This window comes from Corvus cornix, chromosome 3 (genome assembly GCF_000738735.6).
Source record: "Corvus cornix cornix isolate S_Up_H32 chromosome 3, ASM73873v5, whole genome shotgun sequence".
Classification (NCBI taxonomy): Eukaryota; Metazoa; Chordata; class Aves; order Passeriformes; family Corvidae; genus Corvus; species Corvus cornix.
In genome coordinates this window covers 66145235-66165753 of record NC_047056.1, presented here as the reverse complement: position 1 = coordinate 66165753, position 20519 = coordinate 66145235, and the positions used below count along the sequence as shown (strand labels likewise).

Here is a 20519-nt window from a genome sequence, read left to right as displayed (position 1 = left end):
GGTTTTTTTTCTTATTATTTTCTGGATTTCTTATTGTTTATGAGATTGTATTGCTCATAGCTTGTTTTTTCTAAAATTTTATGGCCCCTCTGTTTTTAGAATTGATACAGGTAACATTGGGAAAAACCAAGAACTAGTAAGTAAGGTTAGTAATTCCAAGTGTTTGTTTAAATTTCTCTGTAAATGTTTTAAGGAAAGACCTATACATTTTGAACTTTGGTGAGCTGTTACTTTCAGGAGTAACCCCACTAAAAGTTTGTAGAGACCATTTATGTGAGTAACCAGAGACTGCATACATGAGTAATTGTTCACTGGGATACAAGTGAAGAACTTTGAATCAATTAAGATGCTAATAAGTGAATTGTGAGAGAACCTGGTTACTTTTAAGCAGTTATTTTAGGAGATTATCTTCATGTTATATCTCTGGACTTCTGTTTTGATGTTGGAGGTACACTATTACACATATAATGAAAGTAATAATTCTGTGTTATGAAGTCTTGAAATGCAAGTTCACCTTACGAAATGAGAGCTTCATTGTGTCCAGTTATAACAAATGTACTGAAATCCACACTGCTTAATTTTGCAAGTGTTAACACAGGGTGATATTTGGGGGGTTCAGTTTAGTAAATTTAAACTGCTGCTGGTTTTACTATTTATGGATCAAACTTGGTTATGGTTTTAGCTCTTAAGAGATTTTGTTAAACCAGTCTTGCCTAATGGACTGTATCCACAGATTGCAACTTCTTTTTTTTTTTTTAATAAATCTTACAGTGATTCAGCATCACTTTATTGAAGTTCAGTAATAAGTAGGCAGTAACTCTAAGTCCTTGAATTGTTTGTGACTCTGGAAAATTGTTTAAAACTGAAGGTCAAAGTAAGAGACAAGAAACAAACTTATCTGATTTAGGGTGAAACTGTAGAATTAAATATATAGTGCACTTTGCTTTCAGAAAAAATACCTACATATAAATTATCTGTGTATTAAAACTGTTTTGCCAATTGCAGACTTCTTTGATATTCATGTATGGTATTCAATTTTGTAGGAGTTATAAGAATACTAATAAATAATGCATACTACTGTCAGTTCTCATGCATGGTAGGTACAGAAGGAACACCTGTTACTGTTCCAACCAAAAGACTGAGCTGGTGGCCCTGAACCCTGTGGCTGTCCTGTGGAATGACAGGTTAACGTGGGCTGAGTTTTACCCGCTATGTGTCTTTGTTTAAGTCCACACTCTTCAGCTTTTTTGGCTTTTATGTATTATGGCAAATATCCTAGAACACAAGTTACTGTACTGAAAGGGACCAGTGGACCATCAAGTCTGTTCTGCTTCCAATTGTGCTAATACCTTTGCTTACTAGAGGACTGGATTAATGTTTTAACTTAAACTGGTGCAATAATTTATTCAATGTATTGTTGAACAGTTCTTTCCTTCTATTCTTCTTCCTAGCCATCCTCTAAACAACACTATGTTCTATATTTTTAAATAACCCTTTTCGCTGCAGGGGTCTTCAGACTTAAGCCTGCTTTCTCCATTAAGCTTGCATGTCTAACCTGGTCAGTGATTTTCAGAGAATATTTGCATGTCTGAGATGGCACTTCTACTCCCCAAATATGCATTCAGTTTGTTTTAGTCTTTCAGAAAAGGAAACACTGTCCCTCAGTTTTTTTGTGTAACTTCTCAAGGTACTTTATTTAAAAAATTAGTCTCTATAAACTCAAATGAGAATCCAGTAATCCACTTTTGACAGAGGTAGCAAATGTATAGACATAAAGTTTATTTCCTCCTTGAAAAAACACAACTGCAGCCCCTTTTTTGGTTCATATAAATCCAAAAATAGCTTTCGATTTTTTAAAGCATTTAAATATACAGCCCTCAGTGGGAAGTGTGGTTGTTGCTAATTTGACAATATTTGGTTAAGTACAGCAGGCGACAGTTTTATGCACACACAGTTTTGTGCTAATTTCTTACCTAATTCATAAATACCCCCAAAGCAGGCACGCTTATATTACAAAAGCACCAATAATTTACACTGATATTTGCCCAGCAGCCTTGCTTCCTGCCTTGGCTCCCTCTGGGCAGGAAGGTGAATAATCTCTATGTGTCTCTGCATAAATAGAGATGATTGTGGGGTCAAAAGGTATATACAGGCAAACCCCTTGTCCTTGTGATTAACCTGAGCTCCACCCTATTGTGCTATCTTATGCCACTTCTTTGGCTTGAGGTTTTTTTTTTGTGGGTGTGGGAAATTGAGGTAGAATTGGAGTTCACTGCTTTTGTATGTTCCCCCTGTTGCTGTAGCGTGCATATGAAAGGTGTGCTGCGGTATCTATTTGCCCTTGCAAAAATACATGCAACAGGCACACATGTGTATCTATTTACAGTAACAGCACATTGTACACAAGAAAGGTTGTTTGCAAAACTGTTTTCAAAATATAAACCTTCAGATGCTTTTGTTTTATAGTTATATGTTTAGAAAGTTGTCTTTACTTACAGATGAAGGTGTCTTCACTCCCTCCTCCCCACAAATGTAATAGTCAGGAATAAAATTTGATCCATTCTGCTACTCCAGAACTTGCTTTTTAGTAGTGTACTGGCTGCATCTTCCCATTTAAAGGTAGTCATGTTGTGGCAATGCAATAGCTTAACTCCTAAGCTTAACTGCAGTAAAAAGACTCAAAATAGAGCCTCTATGCACCTCATGAATTAGGTACTGAAGTCAAAGCCTCCAGTGCCATTTGCAGCAGTCTGCAGTGTTTCATCATATTTGCTGACTGGCTGTTCAGATTGTTGTTGCATGTTGTTGGAAAGCAAGCTCTTACGCATGCTTTCCAAAACCCCTTTTTGCTGCAGTCTCTTACTCCTACAGAGTCGGTGAAAACACATGTAACATGGAAGGGACACCATGATTTGGGAAATGGCAACTGACTTTCACCACAAGCCTGCAAGTTACTCACAAAGTGACTTTAGTGAGTCCCACACTAAGTAACTGCTTACAAGGAAGAAGCATGGAACATCTTAATTAAACATAAATTGTAATGAAACAAGAAACCACTCCCTGTCATGCACACCTCAAAAAAAAAAAAAAGATGAGAAGCAAAACTCCAGCAAAGGCTGTGCTAGGTCCTTGCAGTAGTTGGGAACTGGCCAGTTATGTTCTTGATGCTGACAATTTTCAGCGTGAATATGATTAATTTATTGTTTTGACAAGGAGTCTGTGATCTTGATTTTTGCACCATCTAAGCACAAACCATGGGTTTAGTTTCAAATAACAGAGTTCTCGGAAAGTAGTAATTCACAGCTTTAACTTGAAATTTATCTTATTTTTAATAATTGGGCTTTAGTCTTAATCCTGATTTTTTTCTTAAAATTACTGTTATGGATTATATGGATTATAATAACTGTTTATGGTAAAATATGGTACTCAAGGAGCCTGGTGTATGGAGAGGTGTTTACTTCCTTTGTTTGGCTAGGTAAGCTCAGTTGAGAAGAAAGAGTCAAGAATGTGCTTGTGGGAGACTTTTCCTTTAATTTAAAAAGTGGACTGAAAAATGGGGAGTCATTTGTTATTGATGATATAAAACCAAAACACTGTCAACAACAGGACCCAATGATTTTGCTGCTTCTGGCTCAGGTCCAGTTTTCTTACCTGCTTGAAGTAACTTTGAAGACTACCCTAGTCTGTGACAAGTTAAAATGCTTATACCCAAAACTCATGGTAGTTTTGGAAAGGACTCTAACAGCAAAGGACTCTTAACAGCTTTGAATTCTCCAGTCTCCAATTTTAAGTTTTCAGAGAAAGGTGCTTAAGAGTTTCCATGAGGAATTCAAAAGCCTGCCATGAAATTAAAGGAATAATTGGGTTTCCTAGTTTGTGGTGTGCTTTATGGCACTTTGGAAACTCCTAAATCATGTCAACTCCATGGTTTAAAGCTGTCCTCTATCCCCTTCTGTCACACGGTGGTGAAGTGTGTTCTCATGCTCCCACGATAGCAGCCAGGTAAGTCCTCAATGGGAGTGCAGAGGAACAAAGTGTTCCACTGTAGCTGGCAGCCCAAACTAATACAGAGGGGTTTCAGCTTTTTATTACTCACAGTCAAATGGACCCAAAGGAATAGGAAACGGGAAAATTTGTTAACTCGATAGCTGTGGGAAATCTGGGTGGGTGGTTGTTTGTTTTGTTGCTGTTTGTTTTGTTTTGTAATTATTGTAGTGTTCTAGTTACATGGAGGGCATTTTCTATTCCAACACTAGCTGCTTGGGCTGCACAGGACTAGAAAATGTCTTGCTGAAGGAAATATTTACCTTGCTAATTGAAAAATAAATAAGATTTATTTTGAGTTTCAGAATGCATGTTGTCTTTTTTAATTAAGAGGCTTGTTGAGGTAATGTGTGGGGCTGTGGAGCCCTATCTGTATCCATATTTTGAGATATAATAAAGAGTTCTCTTTAAACAAACAAACCAAAACAAACTGTGTTATTCCTACAGTCCTGTACTACTCTTTTTATAGATTATAAGTCCTTATACTCTTTTAACACTTGTAATTGTGGTTGAGTAAATGTCCTCCTTTTAAGTAGTAATGGAAAGATGGTCTGTATTTTTTCTGGCGCTGCAAAACTGACTGCTGACCAGTTTATTCTGTTCAGCTCAAGTAACTGTTGATCACAAGAGCTCTATTTAGTATAGCAGTATATTTAAATAGATGACACCCAGTTAAATATTTGTAGTTGTATTCTGGCTGAGTTAACTTGCAGGGACACTGAACAACCATGTTGAAACCTCAAGAGAAGATGTGTTCCACATAGCTTATAGAGAAAGCTTTGAGACTGACATGAATTTTTGATGAAACAATCCTCTGAGACAGAAAGTATTATTGATTATTGTTTTCTAACAGTACTACATTGTTTATCACCATGTTCATTATGCTTGTATAAAGATAAGATAATCTTCACCCATCTTGGAGAATTTCTGGTAATTGAGTAAAAGATACCAAACAGAAGTACTGGTTTTAGAAAAGATGTTTTCCTTGGGTATGCTGTTGGCCTGACCTTATTCCTCCCTCATTTTTATTTCTCCCTCCCTTGCTCCTGAAAGTAAAAACAACAACTACTGTTTAAATGAATGTATTAATTTGAAACTCCTATCAGATATGTGGATTTAATTGAAAACCGATCAGTTTCAAGATACTGAAAACACAAAGCTGGGTTTATATATTAAATATTCATCCTTTCTTTCACAAATGCTTTTCAAATTAAGTAGTGTAAATGTTTAATTATATGAAGTTTTGTATTTTCACTAGTTATATTTAAAAGTGCAAACATGCAGCTGATGGCAGGACTTCCATGGAAAGGAAGAGTGGAAGTATTCAATTAACTTTGTGCACAGTTCGGGAAAATAAAATTTCCAGGTGCCTGGTCACTAAATATCCTGAGTAAATGCAAAGATTTTGTTCTGGATTTTGGCAGTGGAGTACCACAAAACTTTTCCTGGAGCTACTTAAACATAACCAGATAAAGAGTTTTCTGATTCATTCTAGCTGAAGATGCTCATTTTCAGCCTTCTGATTGATGCTGATTCCACTCCCAGTTGGGTCAATACAATGGTTTATGAAGCTTTTCTTTAAGAATTTGATTTGGATTAAAATCAATCAAACTTTCTGGGAGTGATGGAGGATGGAGGCTTGTTTTCTGTAGGTCTGTGTCATTTCACAGTATGTTGAAAATTTTTTTTTAACACACTAAATAGATCATTGGTCTTTAAAAATTACTGCAAGTATTCTTTCTATTTTAGTAAGTACCTGATGTTCTTGTTTAAAAAGAGCATTCACACAGAAATGTAAAAATGCTAAGCAGTCATATTTTCCCAGCGAGGACTATTTTTATTCACTTTTTTTTTAAATTCATGCTCTATTTTTTTCACTGATTTTTATTAGATTATTTAATATCTTTCTCTACCTCTGTGCCTGCTGGACTCAAGGTTTCTGTCAGACTGCCCTGAACCACAGTGAATAAAGTAGAAACCATGGAAAAAAAAGAGTGGGAACCACTTCTACTTTCCCAAAGGTGAAAAAGTTCATGCAGCTTCCTTTGGTATCCCATAATTAGGGGAATCTTCCAAATAGTTGAAGAAAAATAGGTGTAACTGAGCTGCTTTTTCAAGTGTACCCAGTGGAGTATGTAGTCAGCCTGCTGAATAGTCTCATTCACGGGCTGTACTACCTGCTGTGGTTTGGACAATTGGCACAGAGTTGTTTTTAAACTCCCATGTTTAAAAACAGGTGCCAAAGGGGGAAATCCAGACTTTTACAACCAGAACAAATAAAAGTTGTCTGAGTTCATTTTAAAAATAAGGGATTTGTTTGTTTTATTAAGTCTGGCATTTAAAATATTGCTGTTTTGTTTTAATTTATTTAAATTGAAACTTTGGAAAATTCTTTTGGTGGGTGCATGTGCATATGGTCGGTGCAAGTGCTTTGAGGAGTAGCTGAGAAAGCTGAAGTTGTTTAACCTGGAGAAAAGAGGCTCAGGGGGGACCTTATATCTCTCTAAAACTACCTGAAAGGAAGTTGGAGCGGGTTCCAGTGTCTTTTCCTGAGTAAGGCATGATACAACAAGAGGAAATGGCCTCAAGTTGCACCAGGAGATGGTTAGATTGGATATTAGGACAAATTTCATTACCAAAAGGGTTGTCAAGCATTGGAACAGGCTGCCCAGGGAAGGGGTGGAGTCACCATTCCTGGAGTTATCTAAAAGACCTGTAAACATGGTTCTTAGGGACATGGTTGGACTTGGCAGCATTGAGTTAATGGTTGGACTTGATGACCTTAAAGTCTTTTGAAATCTAAATGATTCTATGATCCTGTATACATTTTTTTATACTCTCTCACTTATGCGAAATAAGCTTGCATCCACGGAGCCTAAATGTTCCTGATGATTATTAGTAGGACTAGTTTTCATTTCAATTAGTTGAAATTGAATTTTTACAAGCATTGTATTGTCACAAAGGAGAGTCATAATTACTTGCTTTTAGTAAAGTACTAATGCAGTTGCAGCTTTTACTATTACAGAAAATGCATCATGGCTACAAAGTTTTATAGGTGATATTTGCCATATTACCTGACTCAAATCACAAGTTTCAATGTCTCCTGTATTTCATAGGAGGAAAAACACATGAATGTGAGGGATGATCTTCTTTTATGAACTTTAACTAGTATGCTTTTGCATTCAAAAGAGGATCAAAAGATAGTTATATAAAAGAGACATATGTGAAGCAGATAGATACTTCCCAAACTGCTGATACAAAAACATATGGAGATACCAGGAAAGATAGGGACTCCTAAACTCATGACAGGCAATCTGACCAAACATCATCCTGTTTCCAATGGTGATACTTGCTGCCCCTGCCGCTACTGTACTAAATGGTGAAAAACCAAAACTGAAGGTTGGACTCCTGCTGGAGGTGGTGTTAAATGACTTCTGCACCCGTTGATGGTGATCTCCACAGATCACAGATAAACAGATCACAGATAGTGAATTCTGCTGCATACAGAAGTGGGATAGGAAAAGGGATAAGGAGGGAAAGACTCATTTTTCCATGTCACATAGTCCAAATTGTGATGTGGACTCTGAATTATATGATTATCTCATGACACCTTTCTCTCAAGGAAGTCTTGTAGAACCTTTGGGTTTGTCCTCCAACAAACTGTAGATTCCAGTTTGAGAGCTAGTATATCTGTTTGTCTGCAGAGGAAGAAGGTTTCATATGATGACTTGGGGAGGGCTTTTTAACATTAGAAAATAAGGGTTTCTCTAAATTAGTTTTCAACCAAAAGAAAAAGTGTGGAGTCTGGGAAGCTATGGCTAAAATGAGTGCTGTTACTTGATATGGTAGCTATGCTACTTTCATCACATCATTTAACGTTAAATCTGGTAGAGCCAATTCCATGGCTTATCCAATCAGTTTCTGGTTATCCATTTTTGCACTAGAAATAAGGCAAGGTTCTATCTTTATATTTGCAATCTCATTCTGCATGCTAGCTTTCTCTTTTTTTTTAAAGGTACTTCACATTTTTCCAACAATAGATGTCAGTATTAGATATAGATGTATTAGATTCAAAAAGAAGCCTTATATACAGAAGATCCATCTGCAAATTCACTAGAAGTTACAAGAATGAGATTTAGAATTTGATTTTTTTGATTGAAACCCTTTCATTTGCCAGCTTGAAATATTTTTATATAAAGCTGAACATCTTTAAACATTCTCCTTTTTTCAGGACATAAACATAACACTATTTGTCTGTTGAAATATTAGGTCACCAGGAATGCATGTTAGGTCATTCAGAGAGAGCTTATTGTTTCAGAAAATAGACCTCCTGTGTCTATAGACCTGTGGTGAGATGTATTTGCTTACCTACCTATTAGTAAGTAAGTAAAATTAAAATTAGTAAATAAGTAAAAGTAAAATTAAAACACTAGAATATTTTCCTCCTGTTTCCTTTTTGTACCTGTCTAAATCCAGATCTTTTCTGGTATGTCCTGTGTACATAAATTGTATTGGGTTTCAGAGTTGGATTCCACCTTTGGCTGTGCCGATGACCGCAGGATGTTGAACTATGGAAGACTTTTCCCTCTGAGGCCTTCCTGCAGTGCTATATCCCTGAGACATACAAGTCATTTAGAGCAGGGGTTTTTGTTTGTTTGTGCACCAATAACTTGCAGGTACTTTAAGGGAAAGTATATTTAGGCTAGTCACATAGGGAGTGCCAATACTGTTGGAAAACAGAGCTGGCAGGAGCATGAGTAGAATTTATTTGATATGTGAAATAATCTCGGGTCAACCTTACAAACTATTTAATACTGGTATAGGATAATTTTACTACCTTTACCAGTTTCTAGAGATTAAAAATGCCAAATAAAGATAAGATGAACTTTGGCATTGACAAAGCAAGATCTATTTTACAAACTTAGTTGGGATAGTGGACACAGTTTTGTTACAATATTTCTAAAACTGCTTTGGAATATTTAAACTTCTACCAGATCATCTTTCAGAAGCAGAGAAAGACCTCACTGCAAAAATTTGTATTCTCTGAGAAAACAATCTGAAGTTTCTAGAGAATTTGATTAGAAGCTGTCACAGTGATGCTACCTATGAATCTCACAGTTAGGGCTAAATGGTCTCATGGGAACACAGGATCTTGGTCTTTTGGCAAGGAAAGTCAAATATAATCATAGAGGTAAATGACCTGTTTCTGTTGAGACTTGGAAAATCCAGGAATAGAGAACAAGTTAAAATTCCAGTATTTTTAAACCATTTTTCTATGGAATGATAATGCAGGATGTACTACCATCCAGCTGTTCTGATGGAAAACTGCCTCATGGTGTTGTTCAAAGCCCTGGGAGAAGCCTCTCTCCTAAGCTGTTAAAATGCTCCTTGGAATCCTTCATCCTAAGTTACCTGAAGAACAAATATGACATCTCAGATGCAGGTGCTTTTTTGTGTCTAGTAGCTGGGAGAAGTTAGTTTGCATACTTACATGCATACAACTGCAAAAAAGCTATGATTAACAAGATTGCTTTTTGTGTTTGGAGTTCTTTTAGGGCCTAATCTACAATGTCTGCTGGAAGAAAACATGTTTTTTCCAAGTTGTACTAATGTTCAGGAAAGGACTTTAGGCTGTCCAAGTCTCGATAAATATCTTATAATCAAGGACTCATGGCATCTAATTACATTTAAGGTGACTGCACAGTGGCCTGTGAAGTAAAATATTCCATTTTTGGCAGTGGGGCCTGCACTGGTTTATGCAGATGTGGGTCAGGCCTCTGATATTTTTTCAAGGAGATAAATGCCCTAAGTCTGTATTTAACAGAAAATGAATTTATAAACAGTCTAACAACCAAGTTCTGAGTTTTTGCAGTGAAGTTTATGGCCCATCAAAGCTTAATCACCTCCCTGTACCCCTACAACACAGCATTTTTCCTCAACTTCTGCATTTATGCCACATGCCTGGAAGGCACATAGGAAGCATCTCAAGTTTCTGTTCTTGTGCTAGGAGGACAAAGCATATGTGATTATATTCTGCCACTGCCTCTTCCAAAAGAAACACAGTCTGTTTCTTTTGGAGAGTGGTCTGTTAAGCAACTAAGTAGGTGTGAGATCTTGAGGCAGAAGGTGTAGATAAGCTCTTCGGGGCATTTAACTGCCAAACTCTAACAAGCCTTTATTGTGCAAATGCAATTAGAAATTTGTAATAATTGTATAAAACCTCGTGGCAGTGGCAGATGGATATTTTGCACATTGTACCACTATGTCCCAAATTCCAAACCTATGTAAAGACTTAATTCCTTGAAGCTGCTTTGCAAGATGTATGTACAGGACTAGGGTAGAGATTCTTTTTCCTGATATTTTTATTAAAGGATGAACAGACAGTTTTAAACAAATCTTTCTGAAAAAGCAAAAGCATGAGGTATAAGAGGTATAAGAAATTGCAGTTGGACTGGTGAAAATTTGGCAGCATTTTGTCTGAAAACCTAATCCTAATGAAACCTCGCAGTTCACACTGAAGGTGAATTATATATATTTCATGTTATAACATCAGATAATTATTTTAATGTTTAAGCTCTTTTATGCTTTTACAATTCAGGGCATCAGCTTTTTGTTTTAAGAAAAACTATTTTCACAGTCTTTGCTTTTTATTTTTAAAGATATTATATTTCATATTGTTATTAAAAGCTGTTTGATCTACAAATCTAGTATTGAAAGTTGTTTACTAACACTCAATTGCTATAGATTAAAATGAAATCTTCCCAAGGAAAAAAAAGCCAAGAATGCAGGTGCTTCATATGTGTCCTTTATAGTACTGTAATTTAAAGCATGATCACTTGTTATCTCTGTGTTCTCTCTCTCCTTACTGGTAACTGTGTCCCTCTGAGATCCTCTTGCTAGACAGATTCTAGGAGTAAGAAACCAGTGCTTTGGAAAATTTGAAACTCACAACTAAACTAGTTTCAGGCTTGCCATCTCTTCCCAAAGGGATTTCTTCCCATCTTCATCCCAGACATTTATTAAGTTTTCATTTGGAGAACCTTTTAAAGATGAGTATTGCAATGTTCCTGGCTCTTTTTGAAAAAGAGTGGATTTTTTTTTCTTTTGAAGTATAAAAAACAGTGGCAAAGTTCATAAGAACTGGTTTTTTAAATTTTGTTTTCCCAAGGTCAGTCATTTGTTTTTATTAATCTAGAACAGAATGTTTACTCTGAATTTCAGTTATTGTCATTTTAGATGACAAAAAACTTAGAAAAACTTTCTGTATTCTTTGTGGTTTGGAGCTGATTGGACTGTTAATGTTACCCTCCTGTGTATATCACAATAATCTGTAGATGACTATAAATATGTTTAAGAATATCAATAGATCTTTCGGGGTGCATCCTGTGGGGATGCTTTCTGAAACTGGTTAGTTATTACATGGAAGTACAGAGAGAGGATTAGATTTTTTAAATGCTGCATATGTGTGTGTAGATAATTATTTTTAGGGCTTTTTTAGGGTTTTTTCCCCCTGCTCTTTGTTTCCTTCTGGATATTGTGGTTAGGCAGGTATTAGGGATTGTTGTGATTGCACAAACCTCCAGCTTTTCTTAGTGTCCTCATGACAGCAACCTTGCCTGCCAAAGGCATACATACATACATACATACATACATACATACATACATACACACACACACGTATATATATTTAGATATGTATGTTTGCTGCTGTTTAAATGGCAGTAGCTAAAATGGTAAATACAAATACATATGATCATATATCAGTGTGCTCAGTTACTTATGTCATCTTTTTAGTTTACTTAGACATAGCCCACAAGTCCACTGCTGTCCAAAGAGGTTTTGCCTTGCTGCCTTCATACTGTGCACTATGGATTCATGGTGCTCATATGCAGTAAACGTGATGACTTTCAGGAAGTTTTCTTTCCTAAAGAAGCTGAAGTGAGGGTCCTGTCTTAGAGACCTTGGCATTACTGTGTGCTACAGTCTGATTTGTCAGACAAGATCTGTAATTCAGGAAATCAGGGATATGTTTTACCTCCCCTGCCAGTCACAAAAGAGCCAGTGTCAAAGGTTACAGTATGGCACAACGGGTGTCACTCCAAGAGCATGAGTCTTGGCTGCTCAGCAATAAATGGTAAAAGCAGAAGAGAAATTAAAAAGAAAATCAACTCTAGTTTGGTCAGGCTGTGAGAAGGTTAAAAAAGACAATTTTCAGCCCCATGTTCATAAAAATAAACTCACTGTGTAGGCATTAATTATTTCCTCTAAGCATTGAAGTTCTTAATTCTGGAAACAAAGTGAGGATTACTTTCTAGTGGAAAATACAATACTGAAAGGGCTTTGAGTAGGTATGGCTATTGCAAAGAGTGCTGTCTCACATCAGTAAAACTGATTCCTTTAGAAAATGCCTTGCTAGCCACCACACATTTTGGCTTAAGTTTTGAAGGTGCTTGAAGTATTCACAAAATTAGCTCTGTTTAGGCAGTGAGACATTGATGCTCATGCCCCAGATAGCCTCCTCCTAGGTGAGGCATCCTCTGAATGCCGCTTTTGTAGCATCAACAAACTGCTGTCCTCAGATGAGGCTGGAGATAAGAATTCATGATTTTCTCCAGTGACTGACTGATGCATTCTGGCACTCAATATACTGTCAGTTAGAAATTCATTCTTAGGTATCTGATTGTGTCCATTATTTAAGTACTTATTATATGTATTGTTATTATTCAGTACTGAATGCTCTGTAATGCCTGCATCTCTCTGCATCTGGCCCTTAGTGTCTGATGATGATGAATGGCATCTACTCCCTGTAGGCAGAACCAGCCAAAAGGACTAAATCAGGCCAGGTGCTGTCCACATTTTAGTCAAACCTTCCTAAAATGCAGTTGTAAGTACCTTCATTGATGGAGAATGATGAGATCGTACCGCTGACTACGCTTGTATTATAGTTCGTATTTAGAACAGTTAGGCAGTGGAAGATAGGGGGGTTAGTTTTATATCTTTGGACTTCAGCATGATGTCGGGTAGTAGTTTTGTAGTTTGGGGCAGGGGGGCAATGGAATATAATTATACTAAAATAATACATTTTAAGAATAGCCCCCTTTCCCTTTACTTCTATTACTGCTGATTTTTTTCTCAGCCTGTCAGTGCTGGAAAGTTGCTTTCCAAAGTTTGCAAAAAGGCAAAATGGCAAACCATAAGAAAACAACAACAGAAATCTGTTTTGCTTTCAGGCTATCCTCTTTCCAATACCACATCAGGAGGTGGTTTTGCTCCCTTTAGAGCTGCAGGATTTCTTCTTCTGAAGATTCTCTGGTCTGATGGAAGTGGGTGTAAAGGGAGAAGACAGCTTGTAGCTAGAAATATGAACACTGCACATTTCATACATAAAACATGCAACTACATATAGAATTGAATGCTTATCTCAGTTTTTCAGCGATTTTTTTTCTATGCATTTCTTTCCAATTTCCATATCTTTAGCTTTGCTCCTCAGTGTGTCTGATGCTTGCTTGTGCTGTTGTGGGCTATCTACATATTTACCATGGCATGGGTGGGAGTACTTGTTGCTGCTCCTTATATCAACTCTTGGTGCTCAAGAAGAGGTTCCATGGAGCCAAGCAGCATAAGTAGGATGAGTCCTTTTTAGAAAAATAAGGCCAAAATAGAAAAGGAAATACATTTATGGAGCTGGCTAGAACAGAGTCTTTAGGTAGCACAAAATTGCTGCATTGTACAAAATGTTCTTGCTGCAACTTGTCCAACCATGTTGATGTAGAATCACTGCTTTTAAATAGAAAAAATTAACTAGAACATAATTAAGGTCATATTTTACTTCTCTTCAAAAGCACTATATACAAAACTCAATATTTAGTATTAGACCACCAAAAATGGTAGTCTGTCCATTGACTCACTTTAAAATATATTCCTCTAAAAATGCAACCTGAGACAAAAGTCAGCAATCCTGAAACTTCAGACAGAATCACCAACTACTCTTGGTGAAGGCTTTGGATTTTCTAATTTTGTTATTATGATTCCTATCATGCTGTCTGAGAGCAGAATTTTCAATCTGTCTCATTGCAAATACAATATTTTTTATTCAACAGAACTGAAGATCATCTGAGTTTGAGTCCTAGCCTGGACATGCTGAATAAAAAAAAAGTTTCAAATTTCCCATTCATTTTATATGTATAGATGCAAAATGAAAAACCTGCTTCATGGCTCTTAGCTCCAAGAAGCTGCAGAGGAACTCAGGCTGGTGATGAAATCCTGCTGTGGTGACAGCCCAAGAATGCTGTCCACTCCATCAGGTCAGGTTTGGAATTCAGGGCACTTCTCTTTTGTTTGTGTCTGTGAACTTGAAAGGAGCTTTTTACAGCAGCAAACAAATATGGATATTTTTATGATATGCCACTCGTTTCAAGTTCCTTCTTGTCGTTGCTCAGTACTTGTTTTCTTCAACTTTATTTAACTCTTTGAGACTGAAGAGTCTTCTTGCTATCCGAGAAATCAATACCAGGTTTTCAAATAATTCTCTGGAGTCTTGACATGTGTCTACAGCTTATTCTCCTTGAGCAAAATATAGTTATAAATTTTCAATGTCTAAAGCCAAACTGGATCATTACAATAATTCATTCCTACTGTCATAGTACAAGCCAAAGAAGCTTGCCCAGTAGCTTCTGTTTCTGCCCAAAGCATATCTTCAAGGATGTAACATTCTATCCTGGCCTTTATGTAGTTGTGGGTTTCTCTGGTTACTTCACAGACTGCTCCTGATCCTTCTTCACACCACAGAGGAGAACTCCCTTTGTTATCACATCTTTCAGTTTGTCAGAAGTTTCTTTTTCTTGTCTTTTTTTCCCTCTGGTTTTTTTTTTTTCCCTTATTTCTTTTTTTTTCTGCACTGGAGTGTTGTGCAATATCACTTTAGCATGCAAGGAGCTATATTAGTTTGTTTTGATTTGGGAGAATCTAAGCATCAGGAACTGTCATAGATGGCTACTGCAGACACAATCTCTCCTACATCTCCAAAAGAACTTGATTAGTTTTAGTTTTGTATTTCGAGAACATCTTTCTCTCAGTTCAGTGGTTTTATTTTCGTATCTTTCTTTTTCTCTTGATCAATTTCTTATCCTGTCATCTTTTTGCTTGTTTGGATATGATATATATTCTGTCTTTTGGATACAGCAAATGTTCTTACGAACATATATGTGCATATATATGCATAAACTGTATCATATGCTCACTACTTGGATAACAGACTTGAACAAATAAAGTTTAAAAATATGCTTTTTCTGTAAGACATCTTTTGTATATTTGGAGATAAAAAGTTATCTAGCATCACCTAATTTTCAGAATTTAATTCCAGCAGAGTTTTCAGGCCATACATAAAAATCATACGTTTTATTACAAAATACTCATTAATTTTTGAAACGTAATGTAATAATTAATCCAGGTAAAATTATGAAATTTTATGAAAATATATAACCATTTTTTTTCCAATCTCTGAATGCAACTAGTTCCTGACTTAAAAATTCAACTTTTATACTAATTGACATCCAAGAGATATCTATCAGAATTAGGTAAGCTATAGCAAATCTTTGTAAAAATTCTATTAAATATGATTCTTTGCAAATTCTAAAGAAGGAGAAGCATTATTTCCTTATCAGAGGAGGAACATTCCTTGAACTGTTCTCAAGACTTCAGGTGCATGAAAATCTTTACTTTTTCAAGTGTCTTTAATTTCCTATTTTCCAAAGTAGTTTTAAACACTGTAATTATCTTTTGAGAAATATTAATTGATGCATTTATGTATAGAGCTCAATTAACTCATATGTTATGCATCAGAACAGCATTCATCTCCTTTGGAAATGATGGGGAGCAGAATGACAGACTGTGCTGTTCACCAGAGCAAATGTCTGGACTGGTCCCCTGCATCTGTAAGTAGAGTCTGTTGGATCCTAACTTCATCCGTATTGACAAAAGCCCTGCTCTTGTCAAAGGTTTTCTGTTGGGGTAGTCTGCTAAATTAGTCTGAAGTGTGTCTTTCAAGCCAGAAAATGACTTTAAACAGGAAAGGCTAAAGTAGAAATAAGGCTGTGACTGCAAATATGAGTCAACAAAGGAATTCTGGCAGGCCTGGCAGGCCCAAAGCCTACATGACCTACGTGAAGCCCTTCAGAATGTTTCTGTTGACAGATGCATGACTGAACTTGCATCTGGCAAGTCCTGCTGAGAGACACCAAAGCAGCTCCTTTTTTATTGACCAGAAGAGTGGATATAAAACCCTTTCTGTGACTTGCCAAATGTACACAAGCAAATTTGAGATGCCAATTTCTATTTGAGTCCGTGGTAGCAGGTTGTACTTTTCCTCTGACTGTCATTTACTAACTCTTCACAAGTGCTGTGTTACATCTTCCACTGCACTGCTAATGTCTAATTGACCCCATGAAGATTTGTTGTACTTGCATTTGAGTTCTTGAGAGCTTATCTTTTCTCTAGAAGCTGCAGCTTTCCAGAAAGGTCCTCCTCAGCATGGTTCATGCCTCTGGCCAGCTACACAAAGCAAATTCTGCTTTTTTGTATTTGAGCCTCTGAGCACATTGGACATGTCTATACGGCTGGCACCAGACTTTTGCAATCCTGCAGAAGCCAGCTGGATGTGAGGCAGGCCTTCACTGGAAGCTGTGTGACCATCCTGGAGTGGTGCAGCACAAGACATGTATTTGCAAGGGGACGTCCATGCTAATGCAGCTTTGTGTGCAGCCAGACCAGAGTATAAGCAGAGTCTGATTGCACCTGCCGGCACAGATACCACTGCTGTGTCCAACAGATTGTCTAGAACTGCCAGTTCTGGTCACCTAAAATAAACTATCAAATTACAGCAAAAGAAGTAGTTGTACTGTTGCAGAATACAAGGAGAGTGGAAAAAGAACACGGCTGGAAAAGGAAAAGAATTTTTTTTTCTTACACCAAACTATTTCCATCAAAATGCCAGAGTACACAAAACTAGGATTTGGCAGGAGCCTCTTCCACGCAGCAGTTCTCCATTGGATGCTATGGGGAAAGTGGCTTTGGAGCTGGATGAGTGAGGAGGCTGGAAATCCTATTTTGTGTGCTTATGATTTTGAACAGAACTTCTTCCTTCTGAACTGCAAAATACGGTGGTTGGTGTATGGCAAATGGTCAGGTTTGTAACAAATATGCATAACCAGTTGTGGAGTATTCTGTGAAGCAGTGGATCGAGAGAGAGCAGCTTCGGTGTCTGTTACAGTGCATTCCTAGAACTTCACTCGGTGATTGAGCGATTTTAAAGAAAGCGAAAGATAAATCCTTCCACACCCATTGGAAAAGCAGATATTTTCCTTTTAGCAGAGAACATCTGTTGTAGTTAAACTTATATATGAAACACTTTTTTTCTGAGGAATCAGAGCAACTGCTGTTTTTACAAACAGTAAAGACTGAAGAGATGACAAGAGTACTTATGTATTAAAGGTCCCCTTCTATATAGAATATAAACACTTATATTGTGTCAAGAGAGATTTTACCTTAACTTCATATGTCAAGGTAGCATATGAAATTACCATATCCATAATCTCTGATTCACATAAATTTACAGAAAAGAAGAAATTGAAAAAACCATAACAACAAAAAAGACTACAGAGCCCCATTCCCATGAAGTACTCCAGAGCTGTTATCTTTCCTCATTTTAAACAGATGTAGTTTGTATTAGTATTCTGGAAATGTAGGTGTATCAAAAGACCTGCTTTAGAAAGTAGACAATGTGAAAAGCTAAATATTTGTGTAAGTGACATTAGGTAGTATTAGTCTTTGTCTCTTATAAAGGCTAGTCCAGATAATAGTGTAAGAGCCACCTTCTTTAGCTCAAAAGCTGACTCATGCTTTTAATTACTGATTCAGCTGAGCAGGTTCTGCTTACAGCACCCAAACAGCCCCATAGAATTGCACAGACTGCTCATATGATTCACAAAACAATTATCTTTTTGGTAAGTGTGATGGTGTTTTTTTCCCTCCATAAAGATCAGGAGCTACAGAAGACAGTTTAACTTATCTTTAAAAAATGTTTGGTGATGTACTCATAGAAGCATTATTTTGGGGCTGATTTATGGCAGGAGGAACCTCCAAACATGGGTTAGGAGAAGTAGTGGCATCTACCAGAGATATTTTAAAAGACAAATTTTGGGACTTAAGAGTGAATTTGATAAGATTTACTTTAAAAAAATAAATCCAAACTATTTCCCCATCACTAATTTAGCCATTCCAACTTATGGTCAACTAGTAAATTTCTCTTTCCAAACTGGCCTTTGCTAGTTAAACACAAGGTGTTTACTTTGGCTACAGAACCTTTAGGCAGACGTGGTATGAGAAGCAGACAGTGCCAAGTTAATTGAAAGGTCTGTTAAAACATTTGAAAGTGGCCAAGGAGGAACAATGCTACTTATTTATTTGAACTCTAAGTATTAAAACATGGAAGTGCATTCTGTGGTAGTAGAGAAAGCATACTTTTTCCTACTTGAGAATGAGATATAACATTGGCAGATGTTGATTATTTGTAGACTTAAAAGAAATCATTATCTTATACTATCTAGAGATCTAGTTGTTTATTTAGCAGTTTGAAAAAATGTAAAATTCATATTAATGCTAAGGAGGGAAAAAATGTTGACATTATTAACAGTCATTTGAGTTTAGCCTGGTTTTTCTGCAGCTGGAATGCAGTTGTTTTTCTTCTGTTTGCCTGAGGATTGAGCCCACAAATAATTGCAGTTCAACAGATCACAAATAGCTTTTAATTTGTAATCTTCATGAATAAGTTGGTATTTTTATCATTTTATTTTCAGTTTCAACCTAAATGTTAAACAAGGATGTGATGAAATAGAGAAAAGTATGATTTTCACAAGGCACCTTATAAAAAGAAACAAGGCATTGTGTCAAAAACCAAGTAACACAGTTGCACTATTTATCCTTTTGTCCATCTTTCTTACTGTTATGTACCTTTCATTTCTTGTTAATCTTTTTTCCTTCTGGTTTTCCTAATTTTGTTCAGATTATAATTTTTATTATCAGCAATTTAGTTCACTATAGCCTTTTTTAAAATCTACATTTGTTCTTCTCATTTTCCATATGTGAGGATATTTCTATTGGTGTCACATAATTACATATGTAATTACTGCATTGTCTGTTCGTGCCTGCTTAATTCAAAAATGGAAACACGGCTTATCTCTTGTAATCCATTTGACTATGTAGCATGGAAATGGCATCTTTTTGGAATTGTGTGTGGAGCACTTTTACAAATATGAGAAGTTTGCCCCTACTTTCCATTGGTTTTAATTGTCAAGGTTTATGTGTAATGGACAAGAGATATTTTGATGAAAGCAGAAAATTAACTCTTTTGAAGAATCAGAAGAGCAATGTGGTTTTGAGAGATAGAAACTGATATGAAATTTTGGTTTAACTTGGTTCAATCTAACACTACAATTTCTCTGCATGACCTTTTGAACACCTTATGTCCATGTCCTTATTTCAATTGGACAAAGGCGTGTAGTGAACCAAGATTGCCGTGGCTGAAAAGAGGTTTTGCTTATGGCAGCGCACCCCAGCCATCATACCAAGGCAGCTTCAGCACTGTCCAGTAGCATTTGTATATTCATATGCAACATAAAAAATATTCCTTATATTCCTTTGCATTATTCTTTCTCATTATAGTAAGAGAAATGAACAGGGAAGATGTGTTCATACATAGGTCAGCTCAGGGGACAAACATGACAGGGTTTATCTTCCTGCCTCCAGACTAGTAATCTCTCTTAAAGTAAAAAGTGTTTGTAAAGAGTAAAAATAATACATACCTGAGTGCTAAAAGTATTCTAATATTTCTATTTAAAACCAAAGGTGTCTCTGAGCAATTCCCACAGATGCATTATGGTTACCTTTAATAACTCAGCCTACAATTTCATATGTTTTACTACAATAGTTTAAGTGTTCAGTCTAGCACAGAAAAGGTCATCTACATGGGACAAGAGAGACTGCATACAGAAAATTTGCCCCTTGCTTCTTACCCTTTTTTTCCCAGTGACTATTCTTGTGAGTAGTACTAGCCTTGCTCCTAGGAAAAGGGGGCTCACAGTTTAAATTGTAGTAATGCCATTTGTTTCACAAAAAAAAAAAAAGAACAGAAGCCAAAGGAGATAATATCTTCAGCATATGCAGCTATTTCAAGTTACTTTTCATATTTTAAAAGTGTTCCATCCCTTTTTCTTTGTAATGTAATCCTGCTTCCTAATTTAATAACTTTCAAGATAAAGTTTGGCCTAAGAAATGACTGGAATAAACCTAAGAAATCTGTAACACTGAAAGACATTTTTGAAAGAGTTAACCTTAACATCTAAAACGCCAAGAGAACTTCCTTCCAATTTTGACATCTGTCTCTTATTTTTAAGCAATGGCGTTAAATAATTTCCCAGATG

The 20519-nt window shown here is 36.4% G+C and overlaps 1 protein-coding gene across 2 annotated transcripts in view; it reads left to right on the top strand.

Annotated features, from left to right (window-relative positions):
- The window catches only part of NT5DC1 (5'-nucleotidase domain containing 1), a 131102-nt gene that overhangs the window by 24835 nt on the left and 85748 nt on the right, over positions 1 to 20519 (top strand). The window lies entirely within an intron of this gene.